This window comes from Monodelphis domestica, chromosome 1, assembly GCF_027887165.1.
Source record: "Monodelphis domestica isolate mMonDom1 chromosome 1, mMonDom1.pri, whole genome shotgun sequence".
In the NCBI taxonomy this organism is placed as follows: Eukaryota; Metazoa; Chordata; class Mammalia; order Didelphimorphia; family Didelphidae; genus Monodelphis; species Monodelphis domestica.
The window spans coordinates 691032484-691049955 of NC_077227.1; the positions used below are offsets into that span (position 1 = coordinate 691032484).

Genomic DNA, 17472 nt, shown 5'->3' on the forward strand with positions numbered 1-17472 from the left:
AAGGTACTTAACTCTTACCTTATAGTGAAGCTAGAACTTTAAGCTAAGTCTATTTTAAGATCTTAAAACAAAAAGTTTTTAAGTAACTATAAAGGTTAAATTAATCATAAAAAGGTTAAGGAACTCACAAAAGGTGAACTTAACAAAGAAGTGTTAAGTAACTCTAAAGATATAATCTAATCAAAGAAGATGAGAACTAAAAAGAAGGGGCATTTAGAGGAGGAGACACAAGAGTAAAAGGTCTATATATTGGCTCATTTCCTCTCTCTGGTACCTTTCTGGTGGTGGAGAGTTGGTTGGTGGCAGTGTGTTGGGCCTTTCAGCATCTCAGTTTGTCTACAAGCTATTGTCCAGTTAGGTGGTGAGTTTCTGGCTGAGTTTTCCTCCTTTACTTTCCAACTTTATCCTCTTAGAAGCCTCTAAATCTTCTCCAGAGACCTAGAGGCAGGGGTTTTAAACTCCCCCTGGCACAGGCCAGGCAGGAGAAATCTTATATCCTCTTCCCTCCTTCTCCTTAAATTCCTTCCCTCTATATTAATTAAATTACCATAAATTTCTAGACTGGCTTCGGTATTTTATTTGAGATTTCCCTTGGCTACCAATTAAGTCTGGATTTTAAGTTACAACCCTAAAATTATCTTCATACTACATATCTTCAAAGGGCCATTCATCTCATAGAAAGATGTTCTCTCAGTAGATATCAAATCCAGATTCTAAGCAAGGTACAGATTTAAAGACTGGGCATGAATATAGAGAAGTAAAACAATTACTACCCTCACAGAGTTTATATTCCACTAGCTTGATAGAATGTATTGAGAGATGAATAAATCAGGATATGTACAAGATTTTAATAAGTAATTGTATTTGAGGAGGGACTAATAACTAGGGAAATTAGGGAAAAAACAGCCTCTTGAAGGAAGTAGCCATTGCACTAAGATTGGAAGGGAGGTAGACATGCCAAGAAATTATGGTGTTGATGAAAAGCACTTGGGCAATAAGGAAAAGCCAGCACAAGGGAGAGGTGGAGGGAGGTCAAATGTTATCTGTGAGGAACAGCTAGTACTACATTATGATAATGGAATGGAGTAGGTGCCAGAGATTATAGCAGAGTGAAATGGTGCCAGATCATGAAGGATTTCAAATGCCAAATAGAGGAAAATGTTCTTTATCCTGAAGGCTATGAGGAGATCCTGAAAGTTCTTGAGCAGAGAAGTAGTCAAACCTACATATTCTCAGTCTTAAGTTGATAAGTTATGTAGTAGTTAGATTGGAGAAAGGAAATCCTGGATTCAAAGATGCCAGTTAAGAGATTTCTATTATAGTCTAGGCAAGAAATGTGAAGACTATGGACTAGGGTAGTTGAATGTCTACAGAACTGTGAGACGGAGTAAACAGAAATATCAAGCCTTGACCACCAATCAGATATTGGAGATGGAGGCTTAAATGGGATTGAAGTATAGAGGAAGAATTTTAGTTCATCAAATGGGCTTAGAAAGTGATTGTGTTAGAGGCAGAAGTAGAGAAGGGAGGAGAAGTGTGTTTAGGGACACATAATATGATTTTTTTTTAATATATTGATTTTGAGATAGCTATAATATATCCAAATGGAACAAGCAAGGTGGACTTTAATTATGTAGGCATGAGTGTTCTGGGGAAAATGTGGGGTATATATGAAAATAAAGGAGTTGGAGCAGCTAACTAAATTAGTGCACTGAGAATCAGATCTCTAAGATAGGCCCTGGGCTTAAATCTGGTGATCTTATTGAGCCCCTGTTGCCTAGTTCTTACCCTTCTTCTGCCTTGAAACCAACATACAATATTGATTCTAAAACAGAAGGTTAGGGTTAATAAAAAAAAAAAGAAAATAAAGAAGTGTTTTGGATAGAGGTGATATTTAAACCCATGGTAATTAATTACCAAAGAGAAGAGGGACAGGACAGAAACCTGAGGAAGAGAGATAGAGAAAATAAAGTTAAGGAGTGGAATATGTATGCTGACACCAAAAAAGATATTGAAAAAGAACAATCGTAAAAGAAGAAAACCAGATCTGAGAGGTGTCAAGAAAAAAAAAGTAATCATTTAAGAGATGTTTTTCAATAGTGTCAAAGATTATAGAGAGGTCATGAAGGTTGAAGATTGAGAAAAGCAACAAGAAACCAAAGTTTGTAGTATCATATCATCAGAAACAAGGAATGGAAAAGTGAGTGGGAGCTGAGAAAGGGGAGATCTAGGAATTTGTCTGGAAAAAGGAAGAGAAATATAGAATGATAGATTGGGAGGATGACTGCGACAAAAGAAGTCTTGTTGATTTGTTTGTTTGCCTTACTAAGGATGGGTTGAGGTCCAGGTGTCTGTAGCCACCCACCAAGGAAGAACCAAGTGACTAAGGAGAAGCTGAAAATGATGGTGAGGGTGGAGATGATCAATGGAGAAAGTGCTATATGAGACAAGAAGTGATGGAACCAAGGACTCAAGGAGAGGAGATAGAATTGACAATGTAGGTGACTTTGTTCTTTATTATTATAGGGAAAAAAAATAAGATACAGAATGATTCTGAGGTGTTTTGAAATGTGAAATGGGAGAAAGGGGAGTTTTTGAAACTATTTTTTTCAGTGAAGTATGGTGTGGGCTGATAGAAGTTGATGATATGAGGTGACTTGAGAAGTGGAAAAAAAGGTTCAAAACAGTCACTAGGGATGGTATGATAGAGATTCGATCAAGAAATAGTAAATTATTGGTATACTGAACTGGTTTGCAAAACACTGTGGGGTCTACCATATGACCAATGCATAAACATCATCATTTTTACCTCCAACAAAAGAAAAAAATAAAACTTATTTTAATTCAGATTTTCTAACAAATAAAAATTCACCATCTTTGAAAATTACAGGATCACCAAATTGGAAGGTCGTTGGAGGTCATTTTGTCTAATATCTACATCAAGTATGAATCACTGTCCCGCCCAAATAATTTCTCCTCTAAAATTCTATTTTATTTAGAGTAGTTTAACTGTATAGGAAAATTCTTAATTACAACTGCAATAAGAAATCTTGATTTCGTGCTAGAATGGAACTTTTATTTGGCCTTTCTGAGGTTCATACTTTTCATCTGTAAAATGGGTAGAATAATATATCATTTAGCTTCTAGCATAATTCTAAGGAAAATGGTAAATGATCTCTAATGAAACCTACAAGTGTTAACTATTATAATTATAGTATTTACCATACTAAATGCATTTATCATACTAAATGCATAAAAATTATTTCATTAGATTTCTTTATCCTCTCTAAACATGTGCTTTGTCTGCATTCTTTTTGACTAAAAGGTAAATTATGGTGCAGATGGAATTTAATGTATTGTGTGGGATACTCAACTCCACCATCTCTAGGTTTTCTTTGAGTTCTCACATTCTTTTTGGTAACATTCTATGCTTTATGACCTCTTCTAATGCTTTCATTCTCCAGGTAGAGTCTAAGTTTCTACATTCTTATATCTATTTCAGCTCCAACTTCCTAGGTCCTCCATTCATTTCATGTTTAACCTTTTATAATTCTATGATTTTCAAAAGGGTTTTCTGCAAGTATAATAAAAACATTCTCATTTATATAATAAAAAAGTTCAGCATTCTCTCCTTGAATGATAATCTCATGGTCTTACTTGTTACAAGTGTCTGATTCTAAGTAATAGTCCATTAAAGGTATGAATAAATATCCAGGGGAAAAATTGTGCTAAGTCCTTCAATTGTTAGGAAGCAAAGGGAAGAAGGGCCTCCAGAGAAAGAAACGCCATAGGTTCCTTGATCTTTAAGGAATCATTGTCATAGATTTTAAGGATTACAGTGTGAAAAGTATGCTAACAGCTGAGTCTAATTCTCCTGAAAAACTTCATAATAATGGTTATTTTTATTAATGGTGCCAAATGGAACAATGATCAATAGAAATAAAGTGAAACACCATTAAATTTTCCCATCTTTTCCAGAGCTTCATGAGATGATGGTTAGAGGCCCATTGGGTATTCTGGTTAGATGTTTTATAAAGTCTCATGTCCAATGGGATCTTAGCCCTGGAATCAGGGCTAGAGAAAGGGACAAAGTTGGCTTTTGGTAGTTCAAAGTCCAGGGAGCTATAGGTGTGGCAGAGTTAGCTATCAATGAGGCCCAATAACCTTGGGCCTTCCAAGAACCATCTCCAGTATTCTATCAGAGTTTGGGGCTCTAAAAATGTGACAAAGCCAGCTACACAAGAGAACCAACTTCAGAAGGTAGAAAAGGCTAGAAGCATGCCACCAAGTGAATGTCCTCTCTCTGTCTCTCTGATTCTGTCCCTCTGTCTCTCTCTCTGTCTCTCTCTCTGTCTCTGTCTCTCTCTCTCTCTCTCTCTCTCTCTCTCTCTCTCTCTCTCTCTCTCTCTCTCTCTCTCTCTCTCTCTCTGTCTCTCTGTCTGTCTCTGTCGCTCTGTCTCTCTCTCTCTCTCTCTGACTTGAGTTGTGGAAAAAGTCAGGGGAGAGGAATTTGGTAGCCCAACCACAACCAAAACAGGGGAAATGTAGGCTCATTTAGGAAGAGGCAGAAGCATTTAAATTGCGAAGGAGATGAGACCATGACCTAGCCACCTCATCTAAGAATAGAAGTAGCAAAAACCAGCCCTTGGACAAAATCCTAATCCAGAAACTGTGCCACAAGCAGCCACACATAAAGAACCAGGCACCAGTCAGTCACTTTGTTTTAAATGCTTAAATATCAACTAAAAAAATTTTTGCTATAAATATTTTAATGCTGGAGACTTTCTTCTTATCTATGGCCTTCTCATTGTAAAACCTCAGTAGTGATTTCTTATCTGGGGTATGAACAATTTAGCTTCTGTTTTTGCATAATTCAAAATTGTTTCTGAAATGGTTTTACTGAAGCACAGCTCCACCAACAAACCACTTTCATGTTCATCTTCCCACTATGCCTGCAGTCTTGACTACCCCCATCTTTTATTATCTTTGTTGATTTTCAAAGTATCCAGTAAAACTTTGCCTTTGTTCTGATTTATATTTCCCTTTTTAGTAATTTAGAACACTTGTGATATGGTTGCTAATAGTTTATAATTCATATAAAATCTATATCAGATTGCTTGCCTGAAGTCTCAGGGAGGGACAAGGGGTGGAAAGAAGAGAATTTGAAAAAAAAATTAAAGAATGTTATGAATTATTTTTACATGTAATTGAGCAAAAATAAAGTAAAATAGTTAGTGATTATTTTAATAAATAGTTGCCTATATTCTTGATCACTTATCTTTTGAGGAATAATTTTGGTCCAATTTAAATTCTCTTATCTATTTCATATTTCACTGATTTTGTTTACAGAAAATTAATTTTATTTACATAATCCAGTGTCTATTTTATCTTTTTCTGACCAGTGTTATAATTTGTTTGGCCAAGAATTCTTTCCCTACCCATTGCTATAAAAAGTATCTCTGGCACTTTTAATCTAACTTGTTTATGAAACAACCTTATATATTTAGACCATAAATCTGGTATGATATTTTCATCTAATTCCAGTTTCTGCCAGATTGCTTTAAAATTTTTCCTAAAAGGTTTTATTCAATATGGCAATATTCCTCTAATTATTAAAATTCTTTTCTTTATCAAACTGGATACTACTATGAGCAATTGCTTCTTGATCTCAATGAATTAAAATTAAATTTTTCTGAATTAAATTCCTGAATTTAATTCCATTAATTTCTGAATTTTCCATTAATTCCTGAATTAAACTATCCTATTCATTCCATTGCTATAGGAAATGCCTTATAAGAAAACATACTACAAAGACTGATTAATGCCATCTCTGCAATTTACAGTCAAAAGAGATACAAAAGCAGTAATAGGATAAGTGAATTGCCCAATGTCACACAACAATGTAAACCAAAATAGGATTTGAACTCGGAGCTTTCTAAATTTCTATTCAGCCTTATATCTCTGAACCAAGATGCATCTCTTCAATTTAATTTTCACTTTTTAAAATAGCTAAATTAAACATAGCTGAAGTTTACAAATTTTCATATAATCATTATTTTCTATTCTTCATAGGTTCTTGTTCATTGATTATAGTTTATATCTATTTTTAAAGTTTTAAAGTAAAAGGTCTGTCTTATTAAGGCTTTGATCAATTGTTTTGGTTAGAGTTAACAAATTTTCATATAATCATTATTTTCTATTCTTCATAGGTTCTTGTTTATTGATTATAGTTTATATATATTTTTAAAGTTTTAAAGTAAAAGGTCTGTCTTATTAAGGCTTTGATCAATTGTTTTGGTTAGAGGGTATGGATGGTAAAACATACACTGGCTTAGCTTTTTTTTTTTTTATTCCAGAAAGTTTTATTTGTTTTCTCCTTCTCATACAATTCAGCATGCTTGTTGAGAATGAAAATGCTTTATAAATGCATGTATGCAGAAAATTGCTCTCCAAGCCACAGAGTGGAAAAATGCCTCTTCATTAAAGTTAATAGTAATAGAGAGTTTCAAACTATTCCCAGACAAATCCAAAGACACATTTTTCCATGGCATGGAAAGCGTCAGGTTATTTTTGTTCTTGTCTCTTCTATCAATACACCTTGAGTTTATATTCAGTGATTCCTTAGAATCTCAGAATTCTCAAGTCCATTTGGATTCCTTTATGCTTCATACAAATGGCATTTCATCTCTAAATAACTAAGAGATAATTCTGGTATTGTGCTACTTCCACATCTTCTGTCAAAGCCCTATCATGGTTTAAACCTGACTCTACTTTCTTAAAACCTCTATCCATAAAAAGCTAATTTTTGCAAGTCTGGCCAAACTAGAAACTGTTTTCATCATCATTGTTGTTGTTCTTGTATAGGATTGGTCTGTCTGACAGTCTCCATCTATCATTGAAGGATCAAACTCGGTGAGTGTGGAGTATTGTGACCCAGCAGAACAGGAGAAACAGAGGGTGCTCCACTGGTTTCCAAAATGATGTTCAGATCACTACAATAAAAACGAATAGTCATTTGGGAACATGGTTGAGTGAAAGTATTGACTCTTAGAACCTACTTTGAATTTTGAATGGCCTAGGACTCTTTAAAGGTCCTTATCCCTTAATTAGTAACCCAGGCAGTGAAGGAGACAATTATATTTGGACAGAAGCAGCCATAGAAGGGTGATGGGGAAAGCAGTGGTGCCCTGATATGAGGGGCAGTAGTTCTTTTAGCAGTGACCCAGAAGATGAGCAATAGGAAAACAGTAGCTGCCTGGCAGGAGTAGCACTGTCAGGGGTAAGGCAGGGACATAGGCAGTGGTATTCAACCTGGAGGTAGCAGGCGCATTAACAAGAAATCAGGAAACACAGTGGGACTCAAATTTACAAAGGTTTAGCCAGCTTAGGGTCTGCAGCTGTGGGAGGGGGCATTTAGAAGCCAGGTTTCCTCTATCATGCCCTGATACTGGGTGCCTTCTTCTGATGCCTCCATTTATCAGCTTCCTTTTATGCTTTTGTCTTTTCCCACTAGAATGTAAGCTCCTTGAGGGCAGACACTTTCTTTCTAGGTACCCAGCTCTTAACGTGATAACTTGCACATAGTCGGTTTTTAATACATGTTTATTGACTGACAGACGGTATTGAAAGTAATATCAGAAAGTGCAGGGGACATTAGAAACAATGATGTGATCCTCTTAAATTAGATTGGAGGTAGCGGAAAAGTGCAACTTGCACAGAGGTTCCCAGTGATTTAGTCATAGAGTAAGGAGCTGAACAAAGACATAAAATAATTTGGGACAGAGACAGCCACAGAAAAATGACGAGGAAAGTACTATACCCTGATTTGAGAGACAGCGGTTCCATTTTCAGTAATCCAAAAGCCAGCTAAAGGGGAAAGAGTGGTTCCCTGGCAGGAGTAGCACTGTCAACAATGATACAGGGGCATGTGACACGGAACCTCATATCTGGAAATTACCATTTGAAATAGTATAAAAGAGAATATATAATATTAAAATATGGAAAGTTCAATTATCTGCTAAATTTATAGATAATAAACTGAGGGCAAAAAAAAAAAAGAAAAAAATTCTTTTAAGTCACACAGAAAAGTTAGTAGAACCAGAATACAGACTCTAACACTAAAGTAACTATTACCACTACCATATATTGCCTTATTCAGTGCAGTAATATAATACAGTTTTTTTTAAAGAGCATCATATTAGATTGGAACACTAGAGAAATCGAGGAAAACATTGTGCAGGAGGTCAAGTTGGAGCTACAACTTAAAGGATAAGGAATAGTATTTAGAATGGCCCGCAGTGATGTGAGGGTAAAGGATAATGGCAATATGGCATTCTTATCTATGATAGGAGATTGATAAAGTCATAGAAAAGGGTGGACCAGCATGATATAGGTGGTGGAAACTCTCAATACTGGCCTGAACGAATGACCCTTTACTGGATTTGTCATGAAGGGGATTCCTATTCAAGAATGTGTTGGACTAGATGACCTCTGAGGTTCCTTTCAACTCAAAAAACACAGATTCATAAAATGTCAATTTGGAACAACATAATTTTGGGCTCCCTTAAAATGAATTAAAGAAATGAATGGTGGTATAATTCTCGAGTACTATATCTCCATGGTTTAATTTGTTCATTTTATAATCTGAAATTTCATAAAGAATGATCTGATTTGATGAATAGTTACCATATGAATGGCCCTTTATAATTTACAAGGCTCTTCATATATGTTCTCATTTAATTCTGACTACTCCTTGAGGTAGAGGTTTTTATTATACAAAGTTTAAGGCTGAGGAAACTGAGGTTCTGAGATATCTAGTGATCTTTACAGGGTACTGCAGCTAGTAAGTGACTGAGCTAGGATTTGAACTCTGATTTTCCATCTTTTCATTCTAACATTGGGTTTATTTTGAAAATTGAAGGTGAAGGAACTGATGGCAGCCTGAGAGATGAAACATGTCATTTAGAGCCATCACTTGAAAGGGTACTCTGAGAACATGTAACCCAGCCAGAGGGCTTTTCATATTTGGCCAATCCTTTTAACCTGGCTCATTGGCTGTAGCACAAAACTATCTTCTCAGTAAGAACCAGACTCAGGCACATGGTGGGATCAAATTTCCAGGGTCATGGGGGCAGCTGGGTAGCTCAGTGGATGGAGAGCCAAGACTAGAGATGGGAGGACCTGGGTTCAAATCTGGCATCAGACATTTCCCCGTGTGTGACCTTGGGCAAGTCACTTGACCCCCATTACCTAGCCCTAACCACTCTTCTGCCTTGGAGCCAATACACAATATTATTTTTTATAAAAATAAAAAATAAAAATAAAAATAAATTTCCAGGGTCATGGAATCAGGAAGTGGTGTGACCATCCACACTGGTAGACTGATTCCAAGATGGGCATCTTGTCTTCTTAAATCAAGAGGGATTGGAAGACCCAGGCTCAACCTAGAGACCCAGAACAGTGTCCACTGGAGAGTCTTCATTCTGAACCTAGACAACATACTGTGATGTAAACATTTCTTTAGGTATGAGAAAACTATTCATGGAGGCAGAGCTTCTCAGTAGCTTGGCAGCTTCCAAGGAAGGGGCTATGAAAACTCTGTTTGAATGGCAATGGTATAATGTGATCAGGTTATATTTCCTGGAGACATTTAATTACCAGATGTAGTTCTTGTAGCTATGAAATACACACACACACGTGTGTGTGTATATATATCTATATCTATATATACATATATAGATATAGATATATATAGTTTCATTTGCAGCTCACCCTCCTAACATCTCTGAAGTTCTAATAATTATGAGAGAAACAAGAAGTCCTTAACCAAAAAGACGAAGAAGCTCTTCATAGAGACTGTTTCCATTTAATCATACAGATTGCGTGCTGCAGGAAGAACAGAACAAAGTAGGTCATCAGTTAATGGGAGACAAATACAATGATCTGGCAGAGAATGGTAGGAAAGAAAAATCTAACATGAGGTGAAATAGGAAGTATTAGGGCAACTTACTTTTACTTGTCAAATGTCTTCCATTTTGCCTTGGGTACAACATGACATCTTACAAGGTAACCTAGTGAGGGGCCACTTTACTACCTTAAAAGATGTAAGATTTCATTGGGAGGATTGCTCCTTTCACTGATGGAGATCACAACCACTCTATTCCTTAGAGGGAGATTGAATAAAGTAACAAAAGCCATTCTTTAGTCATAAAGAGGTTCTTAACCTGGACTCTGAGATTTCAGGAAGTTTTATGAAATAAGATGGCAAAAATACATCTGTTTTTTTTCTCTAAGCTCTAAATGAAATTTATCATTTTTCCAATTACGTAGGCATTTAAAAATATTTTGTGAAGGGATTCATAGATTTCAACTATATTCATCATCATCATTGTTGTCACATTTATATGATGACTGACAGTTTGCAAAGTGCTTTTCAAATATCTCATTTTATCAACACAAAATCTCAGAGAGGGGTAAAAGCTATGATTTCCCCAATTTGACAGGTGAGGAAACTGAGAGGCAAAAAATGAAGTGAATTGCCCAGGGTCATACAGCTAATAAATGTCTGAAGTTGAATTTGAATTCATGTCTTCCAGATGATTAGTCTTTCTACAGAGTAGATTAAAAAGCTCTATTCCTTGCTCAGTAGACCTAAATTATCTAAAAATACTCATCTGTGTCTGCTTAAAAGTGGTTTGAGTCTGTCTTCTCTAAGGAGAGGCCCTTGGCATCGTGGAACAGGAAGAAATGGAGACTACCAATTTCAGAATTCCACAAAGGAAAGCCAAGAACATATTAAAATAGGAATTCCATGTTAGCTCAAACAAATGAACAGTTATCAAACAAATGGCTCTGTATGGCAACTACAGTCAGAAACAGCTGGTGTTCTTTGAACCTGAGGAGTTTCAAAGACATCTCAAACAATGTCTGAGTGTGGAGTTTTCATGTCTCTCTTTCAGGTTACTTGCCTCTTATTTCAAAGCAGAGCCTTCTTTTTAACAAACTGGGGGAGCCACATGCACAGAAGAATCTTTGTTCCTTTTCTGCAGGACTCTTGTCCCCGAACTGATTGTGCGGATTAATTTCTTTGAAACCTCTTCCCTTCAAATGTATCACATTCAGGTGAGAGGGTGAACAGATCCAAAAGGCCTGACAGAAGTATACCTAACAATAGACTAGAAAAGAGACTTGGCATTGCTTTCCCACCACATCTGGGAGTCCTCAAAAGAACAGGCTGCAATACCAATATAAAACATGTCTGACACAGCTAGAAATAAACTTTGAAGTTACAGATGAGGCATCTGTGCTATCTTTCCACCCACCCACCCATGCATGCATCCATCCACCCATCCATCCATCCTTCCATCCATCCATCCATAGACCCACCCTTTGAACAACTGTTATAATAGCACTATAGGCAAAAAGATCTATAATAGATTATAGTAGGCACAGTTTACAAGGTGCCTAGTACTCCAAGTGCCAAATGAGACACAAAATAGAGCATATTTCCCTGACTCAAAAGAAACAAAAGTATAAAAAAAATGTAATCCATGGTATAATGGCAAAAGCACTAGACTGGATTTACAGAGGTGTGAATTCTAGTCCTTTCTCGACCACCATCCAAATATGTGATATATTTTTAAAAATTTTAGCATTCTTTAAAAAAAAATTTCTTTCTTCAAAGTAATACTGAATATTATTTTGAAGGCAGAAAAGCAGTAAGGACTAAGTAATTGAAGTGAAGTGACTTGTCCAGGGTCACACAGTATTATGGGAATTTTAGGAAAGGCGAAAGGTTTTATGCACAAGGGAAAAATCACATTTAAATAACTTGAGTTTATTAACAGAGAAGGGGAAGATGTTGGGGAAGGAATAAAGAGAAGGGTTGCATTTGACTTTTTACCCACTATATTTGATTATCTAAGCTTACACTGTCTAACTATCTTCACTAAAGACTATTAAGAATAAACCCAGAATCTCACACATACACAGAATCAATGATTGGTCAGGTATCAGGAATTCAAGTTGTGGTGTCCTTAGATGGTCCCAGCAAGGCAAAGGTCTTTTCCCCAGTCAATCTGTCCACCACGAAGATTGGAGATTTTCCTCTCACCCTCAGCCAGTTGATCCTCAAAGGCCAGTTGCTTGATAGGTGTTCAAGAAGTCTCAGCTACACATCTTCCTTCTTCACTTTCAGCTCCAGAATGAGTCAGTTGGAAAACTGCTCCTTGGAACTCTGACCCAACCAGCTCATAAAAGATTCTAAGTCTTAATACCTGTCAATCATTCTTGCAACTTCTACCTTCCTTTGCTACAACAGACAAGAAATGTTTGAGGTGAGATTTGAACCCATGTCCTTTTGACTCCAGACCTTGTGTTCCATTCACTGAGTTTAACACTCTTTTAAAAAAAATAACACTTCTTATATTCATAGAATAAGGTGAGCAAAATATATTGGAGCAAATGATACAAATCTTTTAAAAATAATCAGATTAGTAAAGACAAAATGATGAAACAATAAGTTTAAAAAGAGAAGGGAAAGGAAATAAGGTGTGGCTGTCCAGTGGATGAGCAAAAGCAAAAGAAATTTGAATGTGGCTGACAAGTTATTTAGTAGTAATAAGAGGCTGTGCAGAATTTATGAATCTTCTTTATATGTCAGGTTTAAAAATAGCTCAGAAAATGAGGCTGAGAATCCTAATCAGCATAGAGAGATTGGTTCATGTTGTAGTTATTTGTACTATGTGGTATTTGAGTTTCTGCCAAAGAGATATGTTTGATAGTTATATTTCAAATGAAGTCTGATCTCCTTCCTGGAAGATAAAGCGAATGGTCTAGAAGTATGCTACTCTACATTCCAAGACATCAGGGATGCCTAAAAAGAAAAAAAAATTCTGGAACTGAAGAAGAACTTCACCTTTAACAGGAGAATGCAAGTCAAAACAATGGTAACTTTTTAAAAGTAGAATTTGTAAGACAGAACAAGAAAGGTAGAAATAGTCTGAAATGGTCCTAGATTTAGATTAGATCTTTGTGATTTCAGAGGGAATAGTTAGGATTACAAGAAGTACAATTCTGCAAAGGAAGTCAGTTGAGGAGGGATGATGGAGTTCTCATGAACATTTGAAAGATGAAATTTTAACAAGAATAAAAATAGGGTTATAAAAAGAAACTTATGTAGAGGCAAATTTGCTAAATTTAAATTTGAAATGTAGGTGGCACAGAACAAAAGGTGCCAGAACTGAAGTAGGGATGACCTGGGTTCAAATCTTGCTTCAGAAACTTCTGAGCTACCTGTGAGACCCTGGGGAGGTCTCTTAAGACTGTTTGCCTAGTCTTTACCTTCCATCTTATTAAAATAAAAAATAAGAGTTTTGAGAGAGAGGGGCAGGGGGATACAGCAAAAGGGACAGAGATAAAAGAAGAAAGGGTGACTATTAGAGGATGAATACAGAAATCTTGCAAATTCTTGTTAGAATGGTTTTCTCTATTTTTAACACATTTTTCTTCAATTACAGGAAAAAACACATTTTTTAACCTTTAATTTTTAAAAGTTTGAGTCACATTTCCACTCCCCCCTTCCCACTCTCTCCCCTCCCAGTGATGTCATGCACTCTAACATAGATTTTACATGTGTGATAGTGTGAAACACCTTTCAATATTAATGCTTTTGAGAAAGAGAACTCAAACCAAAGTGAAGAAATAAAGTGAAATATAGTATGTCTGTGTCTACATGCAGATTCTATCAGATGACATTTTTCATCATGAATCCTTGACGATTTTCTCAGAACACTGTATTGGTAAGAATAGCTAAGTTATTCATAAATGTTTATCGTATACTATTGTTGTTACTGTGTACTATGTTCTCGTTATTCTGCTCGCTTTACTTTTCATCAGCTTATCTTGGTTTCTAGGCTTTTCTTAAATCATCCTTCTCTTCAATTTTTACAGCACAGTAGTATTCCATTATTATTATACACTACAACTTGTGCAGCCATTCCCAACTGATGGACATCCCCTCTGTTTCTAATTCTTTGCCACCACAAAAAAAAAAAAAGTTGCTATAAACATAAAATTGTATTACAGACAACAACAAAAAAATGTATTTGACTGCATGTTACAGATGGGAAAAGAAGAGAATCAAAATGTTTAGAATCCTATTATAGGGTACACATAACAATGATTAAACAATAGAATTTAAATTATTTAACCATTGCTTTACTTCTGCATTTTCTTCCAAAGATTAGAGTCTATGAACTAAAAAGAGGCAAGATGAGTAAGGAAATAAGAGTATTTAGCTTACCATGATGAGTTGTCATCAGGCCCAGATAAATGGTATTACAGGGTACTATTGAAATAATGGTAGAAATAAATCTTTCTTTTTTTTTTCATTTTAAATATTATTTTATTTGGTCATTTCCAAACATTATTCATTGGAAACAAAGATCATTTTCTTTTCCTCCCTCCCAACCCCTTCCCACCACCTCTCCCATAGCTGGCGCACGATTCAACTGGGTATCACTTGTGTTCTTGGTTTGAACCCATTTCCATGTTGTTGGTATTTGCATTAGTGTTCAAATAGAGTCTCTCCTCAATCATGTCCCCTCAACCCCTATAGTCAAGCAGTTGCTTTACCTCGGTGTTTTTACTCCCACAGTTTATCCTCTGCTTGTGGATAGTGTTTTTTAGATCCCTGCAGATTGTTCAGGGACATTGCATTGACACTAATGGAGAAGTCCATTACCTTTGATTGTACCACAATGTATCAGTCTCTGTGTACAATGTTCTCCTGGTTCTGCTCCTCTCGCTCTGCATCACTTCCTGGAGGTTGTTCCAGTCTCCATGGAACTCCTCCACTTTATTATTCCTTTTAGCACAATAGTATTCCATCACCAACATATACCACAATTTGTTCAGCCATTCCCCAATTGAAGGGCATCCCCTCATTTTCCAATTTTTGGCCACCACAAAGAATGCAGCTATGAATACTCTTGTACAAGTTTTTCCTTATGATCTCTTTGGGGTACAAACCCAGCAGTGCTATGGCTGAATCAAAGGGAAGACAGTCCTTTATAGCCCTTTGGGCATAGTTCCAAATTGCCCTCCAGAATGGTTGGATTAATTCACAACTTCACCAGCAATGAATTAGTGTCCCTACTTTGACACATCCCCTCCAGCATACTTTCCAAAGCTGTTATGTTAGCCAATCTGCTAGGTGTGAGGTGATATCTCAGAGTTGTTTTGATTTGCATCTCTCTGATTATAAGAGATGTAGAGCACTTTTTCATGTGCTTATTAATAGTTTTGATTTCTTTGGCTGAGAACTTCCTGTTCATGTCCCTTGCCCACTTATCAATTGGAGAATGGCTTGATTTTTTGCACAATTGATGTAGCTCTTTGTAAATTTGAGTAATTAAAACTTTGTCAGAGGTTTTTATGAAGATTTTTTCCCAATTTGTGGCTTCCCTTCTGATTTTAGTTACATTGGTTTTGCTTGTACAAAAACTTTTTAATCTGATGTAGTCAAAATTATTTATTTTGCATTTTGTGACTCTTTCTAAGTTTTGCTTGGTCTTAAAGTCTTTTCCATCCCAAAGGTCTGACATGTATTCTATTCTGTATTCACCTAATTTTATTATAGTTTCCTTCTTTATGTTCAAGTCATTCACCCATTTTGAATTTATCTTGGTGTTGATCTAAACCTAATCTTTCCCGCACTGCCCTCCAATTTTCCCAGTAGTTTTTGTGAAATAGTGGATTTTTGTCCCAAAAGCTGGGATCGTTGGGTTTGTCATATACTGTCTTGCTGAGGTCACTTACCCTGAGTCTATTCCACTGATCCTCCTTTCTGTCTCTTAGCCAGTACCAAATTGTTTTCATGACCACTGCTTTATAATATAGTCTGAGATCTGGGACTGCAAGGCCCCCTTCCTTTTTATTTTTTTTTCATTATTTCCCTAGATATCCTTGATCCTTTGTTCTTCCAAATGAACTTTCTTATGTTTTTTTCTAAATCAGTAAAAAAAAATTTTTTTTGGAAGTTCCATGGGTATGGCACTAAATAGATAGATGAGTTTGGGTAGGATGGTCATTTTTATTATATTGGCTCATCCTACCCATGAGTGGTTAATGTTTTTCCAATTGTTCAAGTCTAGTTTTAGTTGTGTGGAGAGTGTTTTGCAGTTGTGTTCATAAAGTTCCTGTGTTTGTCTTGGGAGATAGATTCCTAAGTATTTTATTTTGTCTAAGGTAATTTTGAAAGGGATTTCTCTTTCTAGTTCTTGTTGCTGAGCTGTGTTAGAAATATATAGAAATACTGATGACTTATGTGGGTTTATTTTGTATCCTGCAACTTTGCTAAAGTTGTTGATTATTTTGATTAGCTTTTTGGTTGAATATCTAGGATTCTTTAAGTAGACCATCATGTCATCCGCAAAGAGTGATAACTTGGTCTCCTCATTGGCAATTTTAATGCCTTCAATTTCTTTTTCTTCTCTAATTGCTACTGCTAGTGTTTCTAGTACAATGTCAAATAATAGAGGTGATAATGGGCATTCTTGTTTCACTCCTGATCTTAATGGGAATACATCTAGTTTATCCCCATTGCAGATGATATTACTTGATTGTTTTAGATATATACTGTTTATTATTTTTAGAAACAACCCTTCTATTCCTATGCTTTCTAGTGTTTTTAATAGGAATGGTTGTTGTATTTTATAAAAGGCTTTTTCTGAGTCTATTGAAATAACCATGTGATTTTTGTTGGTTTGCTTGTTCATGTGGTCAATTATGTGGATAGTTTTCCTAATATAGAACCAGCCATGCATCCCTGGCATAAATCCTACTTGATCATGGTGAATGATTCTTCTGATAACTTGCTGGAGTCTTTTGGCTAGTATCCTATTTAAGATTTTTGCATCTATATTCATTAGGGAGATTGGTCTATAATTTTCTTTCTGTTTTTGGCCTGCCTGGCTTTGGAATTAGTACCATGTTTGTGTCATAAAAGGAATTTGGTAGAACTCCCTCTTTGCTTATTATGTCAAATAGTTTGTAAAGTATTGGGGTTAGTTGTTCTTTGAATGCTTAATAGAATTTACTGGTGAATCCATCAGGCCCTGGGGATTTTTTCTTAGGAAGTTCTTTGATGGCCTGTTGGATTTCTTTTTCTGATATGGGATTATTTAAGAAATCTATTTCTTCTTCTGTTAGTCTAAGCATTTTATATTTTTGTAGATATTCATCCATATCACCTAGGTTGGTATATTTTTTGCCATATAGTTGGGCAAAGTAGTTTTTAATGATTGCCTTAATTTCCTCTTCGTTGGAGGTGAGGTCCCCCTTTTCACCCTTGATGCTGTTAATTTGCCTTTCTTCTTTCCTTTTATTAATTAGATTGATGGGTACTTTGTCTATTTTGTCTGTTTTTTTTTCAAAGTACCAGCTTCTAGTCTTGTTTATTAGCTCAATAGT

General features: G+C 35.9%; 1 long non-coding RNA gene across 1 annotated transcript; it reads right to left on the reverse strand.

The window, feature by feature from the left end:
- Positions 1-6336: 6336 nt before the first annotated feature.
- On the reverse strand, positions 6337-12143 carry LOC103100249 (uncharacterized). The gene is made up of 3 exons (XR_459433.3): positions 11988-12143; positions 7820-7946; positions 6337-6992 (listed from the first exon to the last, which is right to left on the reverse strand). It is a non-coding gene; the product is annotated as an uncharacterized LOC103100249 (long non-coding RNA).
- Between the last annotated feature and the right edge of the window lie 5329 nt (positions 12144-17472).